This window comes from Pelodiscus sinensis, chromosome 16, assembly GCF_052426305.1.
Source record: "Pelodiscus sinensis isolate ZL-2025 chromosome 16, ASM5242630v1, whole genome shotgun sequence".
In the NCBI taxonomy this organism is placed as follows: domain Eukaryota; kingdom Metazoa; phylum Chordata; order Testudines; family Trionychidae; genus Pelodiscus; species Pelodiscus sinensis.
The window spans coordinates 739,671-750,457 of NC_143067.1; positions in this window are offsets into that span (position 1 = coordinate 739,671).

Consider the following 10,787-nt stretch of genomic DNA (forward strand, 5'->3'; position numbering starts at 1 on the left):
TTACAGTGAAAGGCAAAGAGCTCAGGCATGTTTTCCAGCCCTGGAATAACTTTTGTGGCTCTTATGCATCCTCTGCATTCTTTTCAACATCCTTTTTGCAAAGATGGGAACCAGAATTGGACACACTATTCCAGTATCAGTCTTACCAAAGCCATACACAGAAGTAAGAGCTTGCAACTTCCTCTCCCCCATGTTACATCAGAGATCACATAACCCTTTCTGCCTTAGCATTGCTCATGTTCAATTGCTTGTCCACGATCCTTTCCAGGGTGACTGTCCTCCCTCTTAGTCTCCAATTTTATAGGTATGGCCTTGTAATCAGTGTTATACAGTACTACGGATTTGTCTACATGGGAAATTGGCATAAATGTAGTGAAATAATTGTAGTAGTGTACCTCCTGTGGATGCTCTATTCCAGAATAAGTGTCATTCTTTTTTGGAATAATTATCCTGCCTTTTACAAAATTCTAGTGAAAAGTCTTTAAACTAGGTTTGATGGGGCAGCTGACCAAAGCCCACAGGTAAGTCAAAAACATGAACACCTGAGAGAAGGGTTAGAATTTGGGAACAGCATGGGGCTGTAATAGCAGGGATAAAGGAGAGACAAGATAAAACTAGGGTGGGAGAAATCAAATTAGTATCTTAGTATATAGGCATCTAATGTGAAAAGTATGGAGAATAAGCAGGAAGAATTAATAATGCTAGTAAATAAACACAATTATGATGGTTCAGCTTGCTCAGGAAGACCAGGCAGCGAAAAAGGTGTTGCCTTGTATATTAAAACATACATTTGGATGGACATTGAGGTAGGAATAGGAAACAGGCTTATTGAAAGTATCTAGGCATGGATAAAAGTGGTAAAAAAAGGATAATGTCATATTAGGGGATCTACCACAGACCAGGAAGAAGAGGTGTAAAAGGCTTTTTTTAAACAACTAAAAATCATCCAAAGCACAGGACTTGGTGATACGGGACTTCAACTATCCAGGCATCTGTTGGTAAAATAACACAGCCAGGCACAGATTATCCAACAAAATCAGAAAGTGGAGAAAGCTTCTAGGGCGAGGGTCTAGATTTTATTGTGACAGGGAGGAACCATTGAGTAGGTCTATTACGCAATGAAGAGGAAAAAGCAGAAAATGTGGATGGCAGAGGTGCTTAATAACTTCTCTGTTTTGTTTTTTATTAAGACATTTGGTGGTGATTGGGTGCCTAATAGTGAATACCAGTGAAAATAGAGTAGGATCAGAAGCTAAAATAGGGAAAAAAGCAAGTTTAAAATTACTTAGCCAATTTAGATGTCTTCTAGTTACCAGGGCCTGATGAAATGCATCCTAGAATATTCAAGGAGATGATTGAGGAGATATCTGAGCCATTAGCAATTAACTTTGATGAGTCATGGAACATAGGAGAGATTCCAGAAGACTGGAAAAGTGCAAATATTGCCCATCTATAGAAAGGGAAATAAGGACAATCCAGGGAATTACAGACCAGTCAGCTTAACTTCTATACCAGGAAAGCTAGTGGAGCAAATAATTAAGGAATCAATTTGCAAACATTTAGAAAATACTAAGGTGATAAATAGCATGGGTTTGTTAAGAATGGGAGAAATGGTATGAGGTAAATAGGATTCTCTTTTTAAATAGTGGTACAACAGCAGCTGTCTTCCATGTTCTGGAATTTTCCCTTTGCCAATATTTTTTTTAAACGAATAGTAGGGGGACAGAGACCTCAGGCAACTCCTCATGGTGCAAATCACCTTGTTTATTTCTTTTAGATAATTGTTTAACATACTCCTTGGCTACGTCTAGACTGGCCCCTTCTCCGGAAGAGGCATGCAAAGCAGGCAAGTCAGAATAGGGAAATCCGCGGGGGATTTAAATATCCACCGCGGGATTTAAATAAACATGGCCGACGCTTTTTTTCCGGCTTGCAAGTAGGAATAAGAGATCCTCCGGAAAAGGGCTTTATTCCGGAGGATCACGCCAGTCTAGACGCTCTTTTCTGGCTTTTCCCCAAGCCGGAAAAAAAGCGGTGGCCATGTTTATTTAAATCCCGCGGGGGATATTTAATCTCCCGCGGATTTCCCTATTCTGACTTGCCTGCTTTGCATGCCTTTTCCAGAGAAGGGGCCATTCTAGACGTAGCCCTTAAGTATAGCTTTCTGATTCTTTCCAGATACAGAACAGAAATATTTATTAAACACTTCTATCTTTTCTGCATGTAGCTTGTTCTTTGTATGAAAATGAAGAAGTACATTATTTTACTACCCATGTTTTTCCCAAGTAGTTACATATAAGATATGGGTAAATGCGATACATAAAATCCAAATGCATCCACTTGTTAATCTAACCAAACAGTATCAAGCCGTAGCCAAAGAGAGTTTTTAGGGTTATGAACATAGTCCCAAGATTCAGAGAAAACAGCAACATACTAAATCATTCAGTAGTGCAAATCAGTGTGCATGCCTTGACCCATCTGATGCCAATTGGCAAACAATACCCCCACAGATGTAAGCAAATATTTCAGTCTCCTGTACTTTTAAGGTATATAACCCATATGGATCCATGGTCAGATATAATGATAAATCTGGGGCACACCCTTTTCCATGTCAATTAAATCCTTAATAAATCATTTGCAACAGTACAACTATTTCTATAGTTACTAGTTGCAAAAGTACCCTCAAATTTCCTATTTAAAATTTATTTAGGCAACTATATGGTGTACTCTTTCTGCAGCTAACATGTTCGTGACACTATGAGAGTGCACAACTACAGCCAGTCCCCGAGTTGCGAACAGTCGACTTATGACCGTTCACAGTTACGACCAAAGCTGTCATAAATGGCGGACCCCGAGTTATGAACACAATCTGCACTTATGAACAGCACGGTCACGTGTAACTCAGTGGGGTCTGACGTACGAACGAACCGAGTTACGACCAATTGCTTAGTCTGTAACTGGTTTGTAAGTCGGAGAGAGGCTATATATGATCTTAGGATCAAATCATCAGACTTACTTTGGCTAACTGAAAATGAAGCCTGCTGTACTAGGTCTCACATTAAATAAATGTTACTTTTGTACTAAAGAAAAGCCTAGTACTTTTAGTGTTTTAGTTCTTCCATTTACCTTCAGCATATTTCTCTCTAATAAGCATTCTAAACCAGTTATCATTCTTCCATTTAAATGCATTATAGTATTTATTAGCCAAATACAATGTAATTTAAATAAAAAATAAGATCATAGGTTAACATACATCATTATTAACAATTTTATCATTGCCATCTTGCAAATTCCTTACAAACTTTTTAAAACCTCCTTTTTATTCTTAGTTCTGCAAATAATGGATTTTTTCCTAATATCTTGAGCTTCCCTTATCAGTTTTCTGCAGCTTATAGTTTCTAGTTTATTAGCTATGTATTTCCCCTTTTTGTACCATGTATACATTGTTTTTGAATTGTAATTTCTGCCTTAATTTTATCAGTGATCCTTTTAGCCAACTCTTGATTGTGCAAACATGGACTTTTTGCCATTTAATAAACTTTTCTAAAGACTTCCAATTTTCATTCACATCTTACTGACCAAACTTTTTTTGTCCTATCGGTTTTGCTCATAATTGTCCTTAGCTTTGGGAAACAAGCCCTTTTGTAGCACCAGAGAGAGTTGGAACTATCCCTCTATTTGCTGGTACTGAATGTCATCAGCTTATGATCACAGGTCGATTGATAACCATCAACTTCCGGTCCAGTAATTAATTATCTTTATTCATCATAATGAGGTCCCCAAAAAATCTCATTGTGTGCAAGACTTTTTGTGCTAGAAAATTATCTTCAATTTTTAGAAACTCTAATGATGTTTTATTACTGGCTGCATGAGACTTCTAGCATGTATCTTCCAAACTGAAGGCCCCCATAACTTCATATTTCTTTCTACACATCACAGACAGTGCTTAAGAGAAGCCTCAGGACTGTCATTCATGCTTAAATTTGACACTTTACATATGGGTCTTAACAAAGATGCTAATTATCTCCCATTACAAAGATAGCTTCCCCAATTATCACCCCCTAATGTCATTATCTCACAGACACTAACCTTCCCCCCTCACCCCTCTTTTGTTCTTCAATCTGATTCATCAGTTTTATAGCTGTTCACTTTTTTTGATTGTATCACTTTGGTATATATGGTCATGCCAATTTTCTTTCACATTGATCTGAGGAAGTGGTTCTGGCCCACAAAAGCTCATCACCTAATAAACCATCTTGTTAGTCTTTAAAGTGCTGCATAGTCCTGTCTTTTGTAGTGCTTAAGAAGTAATTCATCGTCTTTTCTAGTTTTAATTTGATAGTCTGTAACACTTCTGCCTGTATCTCCTCCTGGGCTTTCTTAATTAGCACATTGGTCCATATGCATACAAGATCCTGTGCCTGAGTGATCAATGACTCTAAACAGGTAAGGCCTTTAATGTAGCAGGTCGCTCCCCCTCCTTTTCCTCCCCCCTCCCCTCCCATACACACCATTTTTATCTGTTATCCCTGAGCAGGTTAATCAGGGATTTTAACATTCTCGCCATGAATTGTCCCACCAGGTTTCAGTAATGCCAATTATATCAAATTTCCTATCAGGAGAGTTTTTGGTTCCACTTGCTTGTTTAGACTTACTGCTTTGAGTACAGAAACAACTTACATATTTCTTCATTCATCACATTGTTTCAGTGTGTTGTGACACTTGTGACTTCTTAGCGCCTTCCCCTTTAATGTCACCTAACTGCTCTAGCGCATCTTCAGCCAAGCATGTTTATGAAAAAGTAGACCCTGGGATGACAACTGAGTATCTTTTTTTAGTGAGATTTCAAGTGTGATGAAGGCAATAGTGTTGATGGAATATGCTGAGACTGCCATGAGTTTTACTTGATATCATACACAATTTTGATTAAAAAACTAGAGCAATTTAAAATCGACATTCCACGGAGTTGCATGGATTAAAAGTGTGGCTGATTGCCAGCTCTCAAAATGTAAAGGTGTTTCCAGTGGGGTCCTGCAGAGACTGGTTTGAAGCCCTATGGTATGTGTGATTTTTATCAATGACTTGATGTCATAAATCCACAGGATTGGTGCTCTGGCCCCAGCTTTGAAATTGTCTTTAGGAGGCCCACGCTTTGTGTGACAGACCCTGTGGGGCCTCACTCTTCTTCTGGAGTAAAACATGTGACTTCACTGCCTCCTTAGACTGGACCTTTGAACCTTCAGCCCCCTGATTCACAATGGGATCTCGGTCTGGAGAGTTGTACACTGCTCAGGAATTCATGCACCTCCCCCATGAGACTCTGGCATCATTGCCAAAGTGGGGGTTTATTCGTGAACGGGAGCACAGCACAGGAAGTCTATAGGGTAGCACAGAGGAAGGGAGGGGTTAAGTACCATCCATTCTGGTCAGTTCATAGCCCATCTGAACAGCATTGGTTCAAGCTGTGTGTCTTTCAGTTTGATGAGCTTTGTCAGACTTCAAGGAGAACCGTATCTTCTTCCGGACCCCACTTCTGATCCCCCAACTCACACCTTTACAGTCCTTTGCTCTCCAGAAGGGGAGTATTGATCACCCCCTGCTGAGAAGTGGAGCACATTGGCCTATTATCTTTGTGTCCCTTCCTGAAATCTCTTTGTGCTCTGATTATGGGGTGAATTACTATAGCTTCCCGTCTAAGGAGGGTTGAAGAACTTCTCTTAGCTGCTTGCTTCATACCACAAGGGTGCCCCTGATGTATGTCCCTTATGGTTTTCTCTTCCTTTCCTCAAGACACAGGTTCCTCAGCTGTTAATTCATAGAGTTATCTAAGAACTAGGATACGTATAGCCATGTTGAGTGCTTCCTTTTTCTCTTTCCTGTTTTGGTCATAAATTGACAGTTTGCTTCATCAGTTTCTACTCTCTTCATTATTCACCCTGGCTATACTCTATTCTTCCTTCCTTCTCCTAGAGTTTTTTGAGGGGGGTCAACAAATATGTGGACAAGGGGGCTCCAGTGGATATAAAGTACTTAGATTTCCAGAAAGCCTGTGACAAGGTCCCTCACCAAAGGCTCTTAAGTAAAGTAAGTTGTCATGGGATAAGAGGGAAGGTCCTCTCATGGATTGATAATTGGTTAAAAGACAGGAAACAAAGGGTAGGAATAAATGGTAAGTTTTCCGAGTGGAGAGAGGTAACTAGTGGAGTCCCCCAAGGGTCTGTCCTGAGACCCATTCTATTCAGTTTATTTATAAATGATCTAGAGAAAGGTCTAGACAGTGAGGTGGGAAAATTTGCAGATACCAGACTGCTCAAGATAGTTAAGACCAAAGCAGACTGTGAAGAACTTCAAAAAGATCTCCCCCAACTAAGTGATTGGGCAACAAAATGAACTTTAATGATGAATGCAAAGTAATGCACATTGGAAAACATAATCCCAACTATATATACACTATGATGGGGACTAATTTGGCTACAACTACTTGAGAGATCTTGGAGTCACTGTGGATAGTTATCTGAAAACATCCCCTCGGTGTGCAGCGGCAGTCAAAAAAGCAAACAATGTTAGGAATCATTAAAAAAGTAATAGAGAATAAGACAGAGAATATCTTCTTGCCTCCGTACAAAACCATGGTACATCCACATCTTGAATACTGCATTCAGATGTGGTCGCCTCATCTCAAAAAAGACATACTGGCATTGGAAAAGGTTCAGAAAAGGGCAACAGACATGCTGAGGGGTTTGGAACAGGTCCCCTATGAAGAGAGATTAAAAAGACTGGGACTTTTCAGCTTAGAAAAGAGGAGACTAAGGGGGCATATGAGAGAGGTCTATAAAATCATGACTGGTATGGAAAGAGTGAATAACGAAAAGTTATTCACTTATTCCCATAACATAAGTACTAGGGGTCACCACATGAAATTAATAGGCAGAAGGTTTAAAACAAACAAAAGGAAGTTTTTCTTCACTCAGAGCACAGTCAACTTGTGGAATTCCTTGCCAGAGGATGCAATGAAGGTTAGAACTTTAACAGAGTTCAAAAAAGATCTAGATAGATTCATGGAGGTTAGATCCATCAATGGCTGTTAGCCAGGCTGGGTAGGAATGATGTCCCTGGCCTCTGTTTGTTTGGAGATGGGTGACGGGAGGGATCACATGAGGATTACCTGTTGTGATCCCTTCCTCTGAGGCATCTGGTATTAGCCACTGTCAGCAGACAGGACACTGGGCTAGATGGACCTTTGGTCTGATCCAGTATGGCCATTCTGATGATCTTTTCTTCTACGTTAGCCAAAATCCTTGAACTACCTGCAAGGAAGCTGGAAGTGGGAGAGTTTGATTCTGACTGTCTTGGAGCTATTTTCCCACTGTTGGACAATGGGACAAAGAAACGCACAACATTAAATGCTGCTCTCTGAATCTAAGGATGAAAGAGTCAACTAGCAGAATGATGAAAGTATATCTCAAATAGCAAACAGGAATGTGCCACTGCAAGTACATTAGAGCACAGGAAACTGCACTGATATGTGCCTAGTCTAACCAAACGTAGGGAAAATAGAACTTATCTGACACCAGCTGTCTCTCCTTCTAATGGGAGTTGTTCATTGTGTGACCTGGATGTTAAGCTGAGTGTTTTAAAGTGTCCCACAAAAGAAACAATGGCACCAGTCACTAAATGAAATTCTTCTAATGCTATCACTGTGGGTGTTCCACTTCTGGCAGCAGTGCATCCTGGCACCAGCAGTCTGGGATTTTCACTAGCAATAGCTGGGCAGGTATTCATGTGCAGTACTGGTCTCATGGCATCTCTGGGCATGTCTTCTAACATACACATCCCAACCTGTTCAGTTCCTCCTTTATCATTCTTGGCTTCTGTGTCTGTTAGTGGTGTCATTATTGACATTAAAATAGTTACCAGCTTATTTTAACACCTACTCACAGTTTAGTGAATTCCTAGTGAGTTAGTGTCAGTTAAGTTTAGAGTTTAAAAAAACGAGGGTTTTTTTGTCCTGAAGTTCTCAGTGGGGACGCCTTATATGTTCCTGAATCCCTAGGTTAGAAGGGGTGCATCTTGCAAAGATGCTATGCCAGTACCTGATGGACACTCCCTTTGTGTCACGAACTATTAAAAAAGAAATGTATTGAATGCTTGGGCGAGTTGTACATATCTCAGAAGTGTGCTTACGGAAGCAATCTGCAGGCTAGGGCAAGAAGAGATATGGCTCTCCAACTCATTTTAATGCAGAAATCCCTAACTTCTGTATCAGACCCTGGACAGACGATGACAAGAGATTCTCCAGATACAGCCTCTGGACAGATTAAGTGCTTCCTCCTCTAAAAAATCAAGGAAAAGACCCTTGTCCTCACTGGGTCACGAACCGTTAAAGAGGTAGCCTCCAGTGAGAGCACTGCCCTTGGTCCCACCTCATCCAGAGCAAACATCTTTGATGCACCAGGAACCTCCAGCAATGTCCGTACCTGTGCTGACAAGACAAAATGGTCTCCGCCTCCATGGCACCAACTACCCCTAAGGGCACGGTACTGCAACTTTTACCACAAGTGAAGGCTCCCCCTCCTGTACCAAGTTCATTGGCGCCAGCCGTGGAGCTGTAATGGAGGACGATTGCACCTAGGAAGACCATGCACAAACAATTGGCACTAACTGCACGGCTACTGGATGAAGTGGCTTTGCCTACAGTGACACCAAACCCTCCCATACAACCTTTGGACAGACAAGCAGCATCCACATCGGGGCCTCCCCTGCTCAGCACCAATGTTTTGCCCGTGCCAATAGCATGAGACCAGCCTGACTTTCCCATTATTCCACCTTTCTTGAATGATGAAGTAACACTGCAAAGGAAACTGTCATCTTCTACAGACACACCTCTCCAACAGGCACTGCCCACCATCACAAATACAAACAGACCAGCAAAGGTTTACCACCATGCTCACTATCCCATGGTTCTCCGTCGAGTGCTGTCCCTGTGGGTGCTCCTCAGGCCTCTGATCAGAAATTTTTGCCTAGCAGTGCCCCTCACGCCATGCCTAAGCACTCTTGTGCTGTTGCTGTCTGCTGGGTGCGCGCAGCGCAAACCTCCCTCGGTTCCTTTTCTGCTGTCCTCAGCTGAAGACAGAGTCACAGCTGAGCTCTCCTTTTCTGACAGGAAGCAAACAAATAGTATATTTAATTTAGAAAGAGTTCATAAATTTAGTCAGTTCATAACTGTTTTCAACGATTCTTTCAGTTTAAAAAAAACAAAAACAAAAAACCGCTGTGGCTTTATTTTTCCTCAGCATGCCGGGCTCTCCCGCCTTTAAGAAATGCAACTCATGCCAGGATTCAATACCAGTTTCTGACAGACATGCGTCCTGCATGAAATGTCTGGGAGAAACTCACGCGGCACACAAGTGCCCACATTGTCTAAATATGACAATGAGAGCCAGAAAAGACCGTGAAATGTGGCCACCTTGGGACTTAAACTTTGTTCTTGACACACTCACCAGGCCACCCTTCAAACCACTAGCCACCGCATTTACCATAATACTTGTCCCTGAAAGTGGCCTTCATAGTGGCAATAACATCTGCAAGAGGTGAGCAAAATTGCAGCCTTCATGGCTGAACCATTTTTCACCACTTGTACTAAACATAAGGTTGTACTCAGGCCTCATCCCAAATGTCTCCCCAAGGTCATATCGGACTTCTACCTAAATGAACCTGTATACTTACCCTCATATTGTCCTAAGCCTTGTACCTCCTCAAGAGAATCCATCTTGCACATACTGGATGCAAGATGAGCCATTGCGTTCTACTTAGATAGAACCAAAGAGACCAGGAAGTCAGACAGACTCTTCATATCTTGGTCCAGGCCATACGAGGGAACAGCCATCTTGGTGCAACATATCTCCAAATGGATTGCGAACTGCATATACACCGCTTACGAACTTTGTGGAAAACAGTCGTCATCAGATCATCAGGGCTCACTCCACACATGCGATGGCCCTAACAATGGCTTTCCTGCATAACGTAACATTGGTGGACATTTGTAGAGCTGCGACGTGGTCCTCCGATCACACTTTCACACAGCATTATGCTCTACAGAGAGGACCACCATTCTGGCAGACGCGGTCCTTCCTCCTCTACATAAATGACTCCAATGCACACCACCATCTGGCGGGTACTGCTACTAAGTCACCTGAGTGGAGCACTCAACGGAGAAGACATTATTACTCACCCTGTGCAGTAACAATGGTTCTTCGAGATGTGTGTCCCTGTGAGTGCTCCACGCCCCTCCCTTTCTCCCCTCTGTTTGGAGTCCTGTAATGGATTTCAGATAGAAAAAGAACTGAGGGGGGTTTGTACCACACACACAACAGACAGCAACAACGCAAAACCCAGAGTGCTTAGGCATGGCACCAGGGGCACTGCAAGGCAAAAATCTCTGATCAGCGGCATGAGCATGCACCAAGACCATTCCCTCAGGGGCCACAATGGCTGCCTACAGGGCTCAATTCCAGAGACCTCCCTCTGTTCACCAAAAGTCAATTTCCTTAGCACGGACATAAGTACTTGAACCCTCTGAGGTAACAGAGGAGAGGGAAGATGAGAGTGAGGACACCACAGTCCACTGAACACAAAAAAGTTATACCCATACCATGTGCTACTACAGACAATTTTAAGCATGTTCAGGGCTATTTAGATGGGTGACACAATCAAAACATCCCTCTCAAAGATGCCCAATAAAGAGAGATTAATATGACTGTGATTTTCAGCTTGGACATGAGATGACT